Genomic DNA, 13,864 nt, shown 5'->3' with positions numbered 1-13,864 from the left:
GCCAGTCACATGGCAGTAACTCATTGCATTTAGGTATTTAGGCCTGTAGACATGGTCACGTCAGCCTGCTGAAGTTCAAACAAAGCATTCGAATGAATGAAGAAAACAAATTTAAGTGACTTTGAATGTGGTCTACTGGGATTTTCCCACACAGACATCTATAGGGTTTAGTGAGAACTGTCCAAAAAAGAGAAAATATAGGATAATGGCCAGACTGCTTGAAACTCATAAGAAGGCAACAGTAACTCAAATAACTCATTATAATCAAGGAATACAGAAGAGCACCTCTGAATGCATAAAACGATCAAGCTTAAAGCAGATGGGCTACAGCAGCAGAAGACCTCACCAGACTTTCAGTACCAAATGAGCATAGTTTCAAGGTCACAGCTTAACTGAGTGTTGTTGCATCCTTGGATTGGTTCGTTTGTGGGAGGAAATCAGACAGTGTGTAGGGAGAGCTCCACACAGAAAGGCCCCAGGAAGATCTGAACCTAATAGCTGTGGTCCTAAATATAGTGTACTATTCAGATCCGATTGCAAGATGTCCTCCAGTTTAGTTTTTAAATTCAGATTCTTTCTAGGGATGATTTAGCAGGTGCTGAGCATCGGTAGAGTCATGTCCCTAAGAATTTATGGCTGCAGCTCAGTCTTTCACGCATACGCAAGAGAAGATTTTGCATGTTTGCAGCTTAAAATAACCTCTTGGTCATGACTGCAGAATGTCCTACAGTAGCACTGGTGTGAGAACTATTTGAAAATTTCAAGTTTAAAGGAAATGGAGAGGTTTTTTTTCTGAGAAGTGTTGGAGTCTGTCACACAAACATTGTTTCATGGAGCATTTCCCTGTCAAATGACTGATGTGCTGCTGCAGCAGTGGCGTGGCACGATGTTTACAGACAGCATTCCTCCAACAAAGGTCTTAAGCCTGCTCCCATAAGAGCAAACAATTTCACTATGAAGAGTCTTTGTGCAACTCGCTCTTCACCCCTAACCTCTTTGAAGGTGTTGGCAACTCAAAAAGCAATTTAAAATGGTATAATCTACCAAGAAAAACAAAAGGTATTTGCGATTCCCTGGTTCAGAGAGTGCATATATATAACTGCAAAGCTCTTTTTATGACAGGTTAAACACTGCAGAGATGGACAAGGAATTCCAGCTATTGCTGCCATCGCTGTCCTCACAAAGACTCGCTGACATCAGGCTGACAACTTTCCAAACATGTCTTCCTTGTAATAGCAACTTCAAGCAAACTCTTAACAATGAGTAGTATACTTTTACAACTCAACGAATCATGGTGGACGCTACCATTACCAAGATTCTTTTAACGCGGCATTGTGTGAGGTACATGTGTATGATTTAGTGTGTATGTGCGTTTACGTGCATTTAAAGACATAAATGTGTTTTCACAGAGGGTGGACCCGCCTGGAGACAAATGAATGTCACCATCATGCAAATCATGCGTGTTTGAGTGCGTGTGTGTTAATCCTCAAACACACAACCTGGTTGCACACTATTTTAATGTTATCTTTTTAGCCTCTATTGCTTCTCTATCCATGCTTGAAGAGGAACAGTTCCTCCTGTGTGCACAGGACGCATATTTCCTCAGTCAAACCAAAATCGTAACACACAAAATGAAAACTTGTCAGGAATTGACGATTCCTTTCACCCTGTTGTTGATTGTTCTTGGATCAGAGCCTAAAAATTAGGAATTGGCTTCACCTTTTTGAATATGCTTTGCTTGACTTTACTTGGAGAAAATCTGACTGACTGATTTTTTTTTAATCCCTCCTACTGTTTGTAAAATAATGAATAAATGAGATGCCATATGTTACCTCTAATTTATGCGTAAAGCAGTTGCTGCTTGTCTGAACTGAGCTACGGTGCAAATTCTTTCTTCTATAACGTGGAAAGCTGCACTATATGGTCATGTGAACCTCACCATATAAATCTTATGTAATTTTTATGGGCCCATAGGAGATCTTCTTGGTCCTAGTCCAACAGAGTTAACCTTTGTTATGAAAAAATGAGGTAACTCTGCGGCTGCATGCTTGTCATTCACACTCTCCACCTCTGAACTTCACTGCAGAGAAAGCACTTTGGAGACAATAAGAACATTTCTTTTTATTTGTGTGTTTGTTATGTTGCCATGACAGCGTGTAATTTGTCAGAACGCACCGATGGTGCACACACTGCTGGCATGTGATGCACTCCCATACCCACCTGACACACACACACACGCACACATACGTCATACATAAGTTAGCACACACACTCTCACACATCTGCTGCACATTTCTTCAAAGGTATGTAGCATTCCAGATGATCCTTTAATACTAAGAAAAATACACCTACCTCTTGTGCAACAGTCTTATAGTGTGACTGGCCTCAGAGGAGAAACACTTGTTTAAGGATTCGCACACACACACTTAAAAACATATGTATAGACCAGCACCTTGAGCTATGGTCAGAATGTGTCTTTGCATGCTTTAACGGGTTACCTTTTCTTCTTATATTGTGACTAACTGTAAATTGGGTCTAATTTTTGTGGTTTTTGTGGATATTAAAATATCAGATCTTGTCAGTCTGCATCAGTGACTCCAAATCATCTGCAATGCATCTTTGCAATAGGGGATTCGACTCAGCTTGTTGCTAAATGGTTGTATTCTGGTTATACTCCTACATAAAAGCAAAGGAGCCAAGTGCCTTTGTCAGCTGTTTCAGATCTTTGACATTCTGGGGGGACTCTGAATGTAAGTTCACGATGTGAATTTCTGCATATGTAAACAGCAACAGGTGACTGCAAGTGGTTATAGACTTGGTCCTTGTCTTCAAGGCAACCATTCTAAAGGCAACGAGATTGCATACGATTGCAATAACTGTGCTTGGTCTCAAACCACTGAGACAAAAAACTGTCTTTTCTCACAAAAATTGTGAATTCAGTTCAGTTGAGCTGATATGTGTCTAACTTATTATTATTACTGCAACAAGACAATCCAGATTTTATAAACCTCTATTCTTTAATGTTGTTTTCCTGAATTAATTGAATCCAGAAATAAACAGCAATGAAGTTCCCAGGACCCAACAGGAGGTCACACCATGCCTCCGGTTAGGTTAAGGCAGGAAGAGCACTTTGGCAGACTTAAGCATAGATTAAGACTTAAGTGTGGTCACAAAAATAACTTTCGCGCTAAACATCTGATGACAAAATTTGCGTCACTGGGACCAGTGCGGACTCGCAGACACAGAAAGTATAGTCCCTGTTTTAGGAATAGGTCGTTTAGTTGACTGTTCTTTAACATTTATTCTACAAATGAATGGACTCAAATTTTGCGGGAAACATGTCTTTACAGTGAACACGTAACCAATCAGCAGTTTAGATGTATAGATGTTTCTATAAGACTACTGACCTCGGATACCCCCTTGCAGAGCTGGAGGGGCCAGCTGGCTGAGTCACTGATATGAGACACTCTGTTACACCATGTGGTTATAGTGAGGAATGCTGAGAGTCAAATGATATTATGTCACTGACACGCTTGTTCTCCTCCGTCCAGATGGCAAATGGAGGCTTAAAAGGTTAAAGGACTTGGTGTCATCAACAATGTTAAAAAATATAAAGAAAAGAAAGAAAGAATAAAGAGCTCTGTCGTAGCCGTTTTCAAAATGACATTATCACATACTGGATTTCTGGATTTTCATAACAGATGCAGAAACATTAGTATTTTAATGATGTAGTTGAATGGAGATGGAGCTCATTTTAATGGCTTAATGCAATGTGTGGTTATAAAATAATCACAGTAGTACTTGGCTATACTTGTTATTTAATAGCCACGCCTTATATTCCCTAATGTGTGTCTACCTTAAAACTATTGGAGAACAGTGCCTAAGAGGGTCTGTTAGATTCAATCAATTACTGTATTCTATTGGTTTAATACCCAGTTGTTTCCCTCTCTTAGTGATTTTTACGGCCAACAACATCATAAAAATTTGCTTTGAAACATGATTATGCTTCTATACTTGTGAGGGCCACTCTCTGATACATTTTATTTGCTTTCCCCTCACCTTTATCTTCACAACCCTACTGATCTTAGCCCTAAAGTTCAGAGCTTTTTAAAGGATGTTTTTTTTACCCTCAAGTTGTAAACTCACAAAGCACCTATATTCAGATGAACATCATGTTTAATTATAGAAGCAGCTATCACAAAGAGGCGGGGGAGGAGAAGGGGATCAGACAGCATCAGCTGGTGCTGACGTGAAAGGGTTTTATTTATGATCCAAATTCAAATTCAAATTCAAATTTTATTTGTCACACACACACAACCATACACAGTATGACATAGGGGTGAAATGCTTGTAGCTGTACAATGCCCGACCATTAAATGACAGAAAAAAGTTTTACAGTATTTACAATTTACAGGTTACTACAAAATTGACAAATTAACTTAGAAAATTACAGTAAAAAATGTGCAAATAGCAGAAAGAGATTAGAAAGATTATAAATTATAGGAAATGTGTGGTGGTGCGTGTGTTAATGTGATGTGTGTGAGAGTCCAGTCCTATACCTGGTTCAGGGCCCGAATAGCCTGGGGGAAGAAGCTCCTCCTCATTCTCTCTGTTTTGGCCTTAAGGGAGCGGAAGCGCTTCCCAGACCTCAACAGTGAGAAAAGTCCATTGTTGGGATGGGAGAGGTCCATCATAATCTTCCTAGCTTTGGACTTGCACCGCTTGGTGTAGATGGACAGCAGGTCAGGGAGCTCTGATTGAATGATGCGTTCGGCCGAGCGCACCACTCTTTGCAGATCTCGTCTGTCCTGCTTGGTGCTGTTCCCAAACCAGGTGCAGATGTTTCCCGTCAGGATGCTCTCGATGGTGATCCATGAGTGTTTGTAATAAATTAAGATTTCTGCTGGTTTGGTACAAATATAATAATTTTCTGTCTGACTGTCAAAGAAAGTAGAGCTGGAAAGAAAGAGGTGATTCATGTGATAGATAATAGGAAAGCGTGAGGGTAGAATACAAGAAGAAGGAAAAGGTCAAGTGGTCATATCTGGGGTATTAAATTGACTTGTGGGACTTTCCGTAGACAGCAAAGCTGGGGATATCTTTATTAGGAAACATCTTTTGTTTTTGTCTCGGTATCTGTAGAAACATGTGGTCCACTACATGTAAAGACCAGCCTCATGGTCATATTATGTGCTGTTGCTGACTATTTACACTGTTTTCTGTGCACTTTTTTGTTAGTTGTTAGTTAACTGGGGGAAAGGTCAAGGGTCACACTCTCTGAAGTTGCAAACCCACAGCATGTGTTGTGACTGAGAGATAAATGTTGTGTCGTTGTGTGTCTGTGTGTGTGTGTGTAGATAACAGCTTCTTTCCTGTCTTTTCAATGTCAAAGTTCAGTGGGTTGTGTGCACGTGTGCGAGTTTATCTTCTGTTTGTTTGCCTCTGGACTTGAGTCGTGTTCATTGGCAATGTCCCCTGTCCAACTCTCACAAACACACAAATTAAACGACCTGAAATGAAGCATTTCATGAGTTTTGTATGCTAACCCGAGCCCCCAAAGGAAACAAGCCCAGAAAATATCAAAAGGGCTCTTTAACTGGCACTTAGCAGTCAGCTGACTTCTAAGAGTTTTTATGATTAAAAATTAATCACTGTTTGCTCTGAAAATTGGCATTTTTTAAAGTAATTTTGCATTAAAGATAAACACATTATATAAATTATGAACTGATAAAGTTGAGAAACACAGGAGCACCTATAACTACTGAGAATAATTTCTACATCCTGTCATTACCTATCATCTGGAGCAGATGGCAAATGTGGCCAAAAGATTAAATGTGATAGTCTTAAGGTTAAAATCAAACTCCACAATGGATTTGAAAGGTGACAGGTGGGTACACCCTTGGTAGGTTACCAGTATAGGATAAAACGTCACATCTTACACCATTAATCTGGAGTCATTTGTCTCATTTTTGTTTGGTTGTTACCCACGCCTAAGATAAAGAACCATTTGGTTTACCAGACCATAGACTGTATATAACAGATGGACACAGCCACTGAGACTCGTTGATTTGTTGTCTCTTGAGACCCTGTGTCCGCATATGGAGACATTAAATTTAGACTTTTCTGCACCTTCATACAGTGTTTGACGCTTTGTGACTCAATAGTGCTTTTATTGAGTTTTAGTGTAAAATAAACTTGCTATCCACATATACTTTTAAAAAAAAAGTTCAGATTAAAAAACACCAGATTCAATTAATCCCAAATAGGAAAAATTTAAAATGTGTCCCAAACAAGAGCTCACGCCTCAGGATTAGGGATTAAAGTCTCAAGATTGGGTTTTGTCACGTTGGTTTTATGGAAACCACAAATGAATTCGAATTAGAGGAGAGTTATCAGCTAATGATAATCCTGACACAAGGTTTTACAGCTTGGTTTGGCAGCTGCAAGTCCTACGAGAAGCGTCAACTTAATAGGATTGTTAAGACTGCCAGGAGGATTGTTGGTGCCCCTCTCTCATCACTGGAGGAGATCTACAAACAGTGCTGCATATGCATCATCAGAGACCCCCACCACCCCTCTCATGGCCTGTTCTCCCTCCTGCAGTCTGGCAAGAGGTACAGGAGCATCAGCTGCAGAACCACCAGGATGCTGGAAGGGTGTACAGCTACACTGCAAGATCAACAAGCGGACTGTGTTGCCCCTATCTACGCACACACACACACACACACACACACACACACACACACACACACACACATACAATACACTCTACCTAATTTAACCATCCCCTTCCGTGAAAGGACTACTGCTATCTACCCGAACGAATATGACTTGAGTTTGTTTTAGAACTTAGATTTTATGTTATTTATTTATCCATAACTATTGTTGCAATTCATTATTGCCTCTTTTGCTGCTCCTTTTAAACCTATTCTTTTTAAACTTATTCTTTTTAAACTGTATTGCTTTTTGCACTGTAGAGGCTGGTGAGAAACAGTATTTTGTTTCAGGCTGGGTAACACCATACGAAATGACAATAAACTTCTTGAGTCTTAATGGCAGCACTGAATAGTTAGCACAGGGTTTCCCAACCACTGTGCCGTGGCACATAGGTGTGCTGTGAAAAATGATCAGGTGTGCCGTGGAAGATTATCTGGTTCCACCTAATTAGTACTGTAAGCGACAAGCACAAGTAACGGGTAGAGCAATTACATTCTCTTGCTCTAGAGGGCAGTACAACTGCCAGTAAAACAGAAGAAGTGAGACAATTCAGTGCGTAATAGCGATAGATAAATACTTGAAAGGAAAAAGTAGTCAATCTAACCCGGGTCCTGGGGAAAATTCCGACCCAGATGAAGGCCCTAGCATGAGTAGTGGACAGAAGAAAGCAAAAAAGGTATACTGGGGACAAACTGAACCAATTCCACTATGCCTGGTGCACGGGGAAAAATGATCAATATGCTTTTTGTGACATTTTTGTTTGGTGGTGTGCCGTGTGATTTTTCTAATGTGAAATGTGTGCTGTGGCTCCAAAAGTTTGGGAAACACTGAGTTAGCATAGCAACGGTGATGCATATTTGTACTAGCAATAACAAAAAGTTAAAAAAGAGTCACTTTGAGCTGGAAAAGGGGGTCCAACTTGTTACACTCATGCCCAGAATAACCTCATAACTGTAGAGTCTTACAACTCTTCCATCAAATGGGTTAGTCATGCTAAAAATTCAGTTGTCATAAGCAGTGAAACTAGCTATATACCATAAGAAATTTAAAACCATATTGTGTATTTGGGAAATTTTTGGAGCCTTTATAGTTGACTCGCTTCATGAGGAACGTTTGTGGGGGGGTTCAGTTCTTGCCTCTTTGGGCAAAGAAGCCATGCTCTGTATTGTTTGCGGTACTGTACTTATATGCTTAACAGGGAGGAAAGATGGTCAACAACATTGTCGGACATTACTCATAACAGGAAATGTGCACAAACAAGCTTTTTCCTTCACATCACAAAAGTGCATATTGTTTCTTCCAAATTCTTGCATGTAGGCATTTTCTTAGACTATCATAGGTCTCATGACTTTATGCAGGTAATAGGTCTGATTGGAGATCAACAACCCGTGACTATGTTTTGGAAATCCTTTGAAAAAACTACAAGTTTGACATGACACATCTTCTTCCCATCTCATGCTTTATTTCAATTTGGGATACAACCTAATCTAGGTAAGTATTAACTAGAGACAATACTCTGCTGCCACTCAGCCAGCGAAAAGACACGCATCTTATCTTACTGCCTTTCTGCCTCCCTTTTTGGTGACTCTTTCTTTTTCTGTCTTCTGTTTCTCTTCAGGTACTTTTCTGCTTTCTTCCAACTCCCTCACCTTAAATGGCAGTTAAAATAAACAGAAAGATGTTGCCTTTAGGCATTGAGAGCCTTGGAAGAAAGAAGAACAAGAAAGTCAAGCAAGTACATTCACACTGAGTCAGATACTCAGTAAAATTAAGATAGTAAAGGAAAACCAGAGGGCCACTCCTAGCTGGGTTTCCCTTTTCATTGGCCCTTACAGTGACCAATAAGAGCACAGGGGTGGAGCACTTCCTTTGAAGATGAGGGGGGCCTCCCATGTGGTCTGGTGTGTATGTGTGTGTGCATTTAGCAGTGTAAAGATGTACAGTTTTGTAAGCATGTTTTTGGGTGTATTATTGGAACAAATGTGCTTGCCAATACACGTGGGGCAACATATTTTTATATGTGCCTCATAGTATATGCATAAGGCAAGTATGCATTATGTGTCTGTGAGTCTATAAAGGGTTAGTGTACACAATCCACACCCAAACACACAATGTGATATGGCACAGTGCCTATGGTTAAGGTTCAGTGATTGGGGGTAATGAGAGTTTTACAGGGGCTCTGGGGTTCTGGGAAAAGTTTACTATATAAATCCAATTTTCAAAATCATGAGGGGAAATAGATCTTCTGTGTGCAGAAATGTAAATTTTCTTCCAACTTTAGTGTTATGATGGGGAACCATTAACCAAGAATATTATTTTACTCTACACTATTTCATAGTAAATATAAACAATTATGGTTACTTTGCATCCAGTAAATTGTTGTTGTTATTTATGGCTCACAATGAAAATAAGAATATTGGTCAAGATCCACCAAATAGCCAAAATTTTGTTTTTTATTAAAATGTCATAGGAAATGTTTGATGGAATAACTTGAATATTTTTATTGTAGTAACTTTGGTGGTCATGGTACTTGTTCTGTATCATCATGCCAAGTTTTTACTTGGCCACATTATTAGGTAGGCAAATATTTAATCAAGCAATCACATGACAGCAAATCAATGCATTTAGACTTGGAGACATAATCAAGACAACTTGCTGAATTAAAACTGAGCATAGACAATGGAGAAGAAAGGTGTTTTCACCATCCATTTTATTACACTTATCCTTATCCGCTAACAGAAAGGTGCCAGCAGTGGAGTCAAACTCAGGACCTTCTTTCAAACACTGCTGATCTGCTTGGATATTCAATAGTAATTCAAATAGCCACTCACTACAACCAAAGTATGCAGAAGAGCAGTTCTGTGCACACACCACGTTGAACCTTGAAGCAGATGAGCAGCAGCAGAAGTCCACACTGAGTAAGAGTCTTGTCAGCTATCAGGAACCAAGGCTACAATTCGTATATAGACCAGGCTTGGCCAACTCCAGCCCTCGAGGGCCGGTGTCCTGCAGGTTTTAGATATCACCCTGGGTCTACACACCTGAATCAAATGATTAGTTCATTACTAGGCCTCTGGAGAACTTCAAAACATGTTGAGGAGGTCATTCAGCCATTTAAATCAACTGTGATGGATCAAGGACACATCTAAAACCTGCAGGACACCGGCCCTCGAGGCCTGGGTTTGGACACCACTGGTATAGACCACAGATCAGCTGGTAGTAATCCGCAGCTTTACAGCCTAAATGTGTGCAACTGTCCTAACCTCATCAGACTGCTTCTCCTAAACCCTGCTGCAAATAAGGACTTCTCTCCGTGCGTGAAACAAAAGTTAAAAGAACTCTCTATCATTTTGTGTTAATAAATAAAGATAAATGCAGATTAAGAATGATAAAAGTGCAGTCAGTACATTTAGGGAGACATTACACTAAATGAACACACATGGTAAGTAAATCTGTATAGGCCACTCCAATGTTTTGGTTGTGGTGTGCGTCTGTGTGTGTGTGTGTGGGTGTGTGTGTGTTTTGGCAGCACTCCCAAGGCTGATGTTGATAAAGTGTGACCACGAGTCCCCAAAGGAGAAAAAACTGGAAAAATGCCAGTATACAGGCATATTTTTTCCCCGTCTCGCTCTTTCCAATGCTGCATATTTTTTTTCACTTCCTCACTACCCACCCTGTGCTTCTCTCTCTTTCTGTGCTCTCTCTCCTATCTCTTACCAAGTTTCTGTCTCTCTCTCTTACACACACACACACACACACACACACACACACACACACACACTAAGTTAAACACAGAAAAGCTGTGGTACATGTGCTCATGGTGTTTTGACAGTCTTACAGTTCTGGGAATTGCTGAGTAGTTTCTCGGAGATCTACTCAGTCTGGATGAAAATGTACCAGAGGATGAAATCAAGCTTTGAGCACTAAAGTACACCACAGGCACTATTTTGATGAAAATCACAACATTAGGACCGATAAACTGCCAACCACAGAAACATTTCAAGACTTTATATCCTGGGATTGGTAAACATCTGGATAAAGTGCAATGTAAAGTATGTTCAAAAATACCGAGTAAAAACAGAGCTACTTTTTCCTCATTGGTGAAAGGACAGTTTGTTTTGGTTTGCGGCACTTGAACCGAAATGTCAGCATCAACAGCTTGCTCGAGAAACTGCAGCAGCACAGTTATGAGAAGCCACAGACCTCATATGAACAGTGTCAGTGAAAGCTATTTGCTACCAAAGTGCACCTTGCAAATCGCCGTCTCCATGCAGAAGGAACACAGCCAGAACTTGTGGAGTGAAAGGAAGGGAAGAGGATGTAAACACAATGGCTACGCTAGCAGCAGTTGTGGCCAGAATGCAAGGAAGACACCTAAACATGTGACCTTTAAGAACGCTGTGTTTACATCCTTCAGAGTGCACCTACTCTACAACTTCTGGAGCGTTTCCATATGTTCACGGAGCCAGCAAACTGGCAAAACAGCGTGATAGCGACTGCTGCCAGGCTTTTACGATCATCCAAACATTTCTGTGTTCTGACCACCTCATCAAAAGCGGACAAATCTGAAACCAGCTTCACTTATTTTAAAGGTGTGTTGAAAGAGAGAGTAAGCAATGTGAGCCCTGCTTACTTTTGCACGGCAGCACATCTGGCAAAGGCCTGTGTGGTGTGGGTGTGCTGGCTGGACTCTTGGCTTTTGCAGAGCTACAAACATTTCAGTTCAGAAGATTGCTTTGTACAGATTCATTGTCGGGTTTAAGATAATAAACAAGTGGTTACGTTTACGGAATGATGTTTTAAAAAGGATAGGCTATTAACAGCTTTCTCTTGGGTTGAAGTCCAATGCTGCGGTGCATTCACCCCCCCGAGCCTAAATTATGCCATTACTTATAAAAATAGGAACAGATTTTGCTTTTGTTATGATTTCCACATGATTTATTATGTATTTTGTGGCATGGCAACAAAACACGCCACATTTATTTCAATAACAGATAATTGCCACTAGAGGGTGTCAAAACCACAGTGTTTATTATTGCATAGCATTACAGCACTGGGTTTGTGGCTTGACCATGGCCATGTCATGCTGTACCATGATCTATGCAATAGTTTTTTGCCTGCGATAGATTATAATAGTAATATCATCCTGAGAGGAAGAGATGAGCCTGATGAAGATGGTTTATATATATAACCAACAAAAGATCATCACATTGAAGACTAATTGTTTCCTGAAAGCATTCGTTCAACACATTGCTCAGAGATTTTGGTTCATATGACATGATGTTATCACACAGCTACTACAGGTAGAATACATGATACAATACATGATACAAGGCTGGATCAAGTAGTGCTTGTATGTTGTTTACACCAGCAGAAATACATCAGCAGAAACTGACACTCATCCAACCACTTAATATTTTTCAAATCTTCTGCTGTCCCAGTTTTGATGGATTGTCCTTGCACACTGTAGCCTCAGCTTCCTGTTTTTAGTTCACATTAGTGGTACTCGGTGTGGTCTTCTGCTGCTGTAGCCTATCTGCTTGAAGGTACAACATGTGTTCAGAAATGCTCTTCCGCATACCTTTGTTTTAATGAGTGGTTATTTGAGTTACTGTTGCCTTTCAATCAGTCACTACCGTGTGACTGGCTGGTTAGATATTTGCATTAAGGGCCATTTAAACTTAATGAAAGGCCTTGTGAGTCTGTCTATAAAGTCAGTTACTTGCTATAACCCTTCTTAATGCACATGTATATTCTATATACATGGCTTAAAAGTTGAAATCAATATCAGTCGCGCTTAGTTGGTGATTATAAAAACAGACACGGCGCAAACAGAGGAGCTGAAGTGTTAACAATTGCTGCACATGTACAATGTCAGCGCTGTTTATTTTGGAGCAGCAAAGCACATTACAGCACAGTGAGGTCATAAGGTACAATGTGCCCTTAGTGTGAATATGACTGACTTCATTTATGTGATCTATGTCTTCCCTAAGTGCATTTCTCTTTCTATGCAGGCTGAAGAAAAACAGATTTATGCTACACACAGCCATCCATTTGCGAACAGAGCACTTAAGTATATAGATAAGTCTCACGTAATCCAATATGTGCATCTGCAGTCTGTGTTCTACGGCAGGACAATTAGATCTAGAAAATTTTAGTCCTTTATATGTGCTGTGAGTCATACAGTAACGTAATGATGCCTCATGTTTTCCTTTCTTCTCGTCTCTTCTCACTGCACACGCTCACTATTGCTACCTTTATAAAGATGGTCATGCACATTCCAATCTCTCAAAATAGTGTAACAGTGTAATTAAAACGTGAACCTTAAAACCAAATCCAAACCTCTGAATAGTCCTTTGAAGGAAAGTAAAGATCACTCAATGTGTCCTCGCCTTAATGGTTTAAAATCTCAAATAGGTCCTCATAACAATGATTATTCAAGTAAACACAGACACACACACAGACACACACACCGTTTTTATTGCCAAATTGCCAAAACCATGAAACCAGGCCAATTCTTTCTTTTCTAGTCAAACTCATCTCCTGCTGCTCTACCAAATCATTGTCCTGGAGAGATAAGAAGATTTGCAGTAACGCAGAGGCACAGAAAACCGCACATCAACACACATGCACACAATTTCAATTTATGAAACATGAGCCACAAACTGCCTAATGCACTTCTTCTCTTGCAGTTCTCAAACAGTTAATTTGTCTGTTAATAGATTGCATAGAGGAGTATCAGATGAACTCAATATACAGACTTTCCCACTCACCGTATCTGTGGTTTTCCTTTGGTTTCAAATATTGAATATGATAAATAATATAACAGATTATTCTGTAACCGTATCCTTGGTCTGTGCTGCCCTCTTTTGGCCAGTTTCTTGTTAAAGAAAATGATGTTCAGTATTTGTCTTAGCTCTTTATATTTGTTGATTAATCGTTTTTATGGGGGTGATATGAGTGTTTAAAGGCTACTGAGTTATATTTTTGATCGTTTTTGATCATTGATAATATCAAAAGCAGAATATCAGCATAACTTTAAAAAAAGGAATCCAATTCAGTGTTGTTTAAATAGCACCAATTCATGACAACAGTTATCTGAATGCTTTTTGTATTACAAGGTAAGATCCCTGCTGCATTATAATGG

The 13,864-nt window shown here is 39.9% G+C and overlaps 1 protein-coding gene across 7 annotated transcripts in view; it reads left to right on the top strand.

Moving 5' to 3' along the window:
- LOC100698217 (ninjurin-2) overlaps positions 1–13,864 on the top strand; it is a 37,078-nt gene that overhangs the window by 16,973 nt on the left and 6,241 nt on the right. The window lies entirely within an intron of this gene.

The sequence above is a fragment of the Oreochromis niloticus genome, linkage group LG17 (genome assembly GCF_001858045.2).
Source record: "Oreochromis niloticus isolate F11D_XX linkage group LG17, O_niloticus_UMD_NMBU, whole genome shotgun sequence".
NCBI lineage: Eukaryota > Metazoa > Chordata > Actinopteri > Cichliformes > Cichlidae > Oreochromis > Oreochromis niloticus.
The sequence above is the reverse complement of the archived record's forward strand: the minus strand, read 5'-3'. Positions and strand labels throughout refer to the sequence as shown.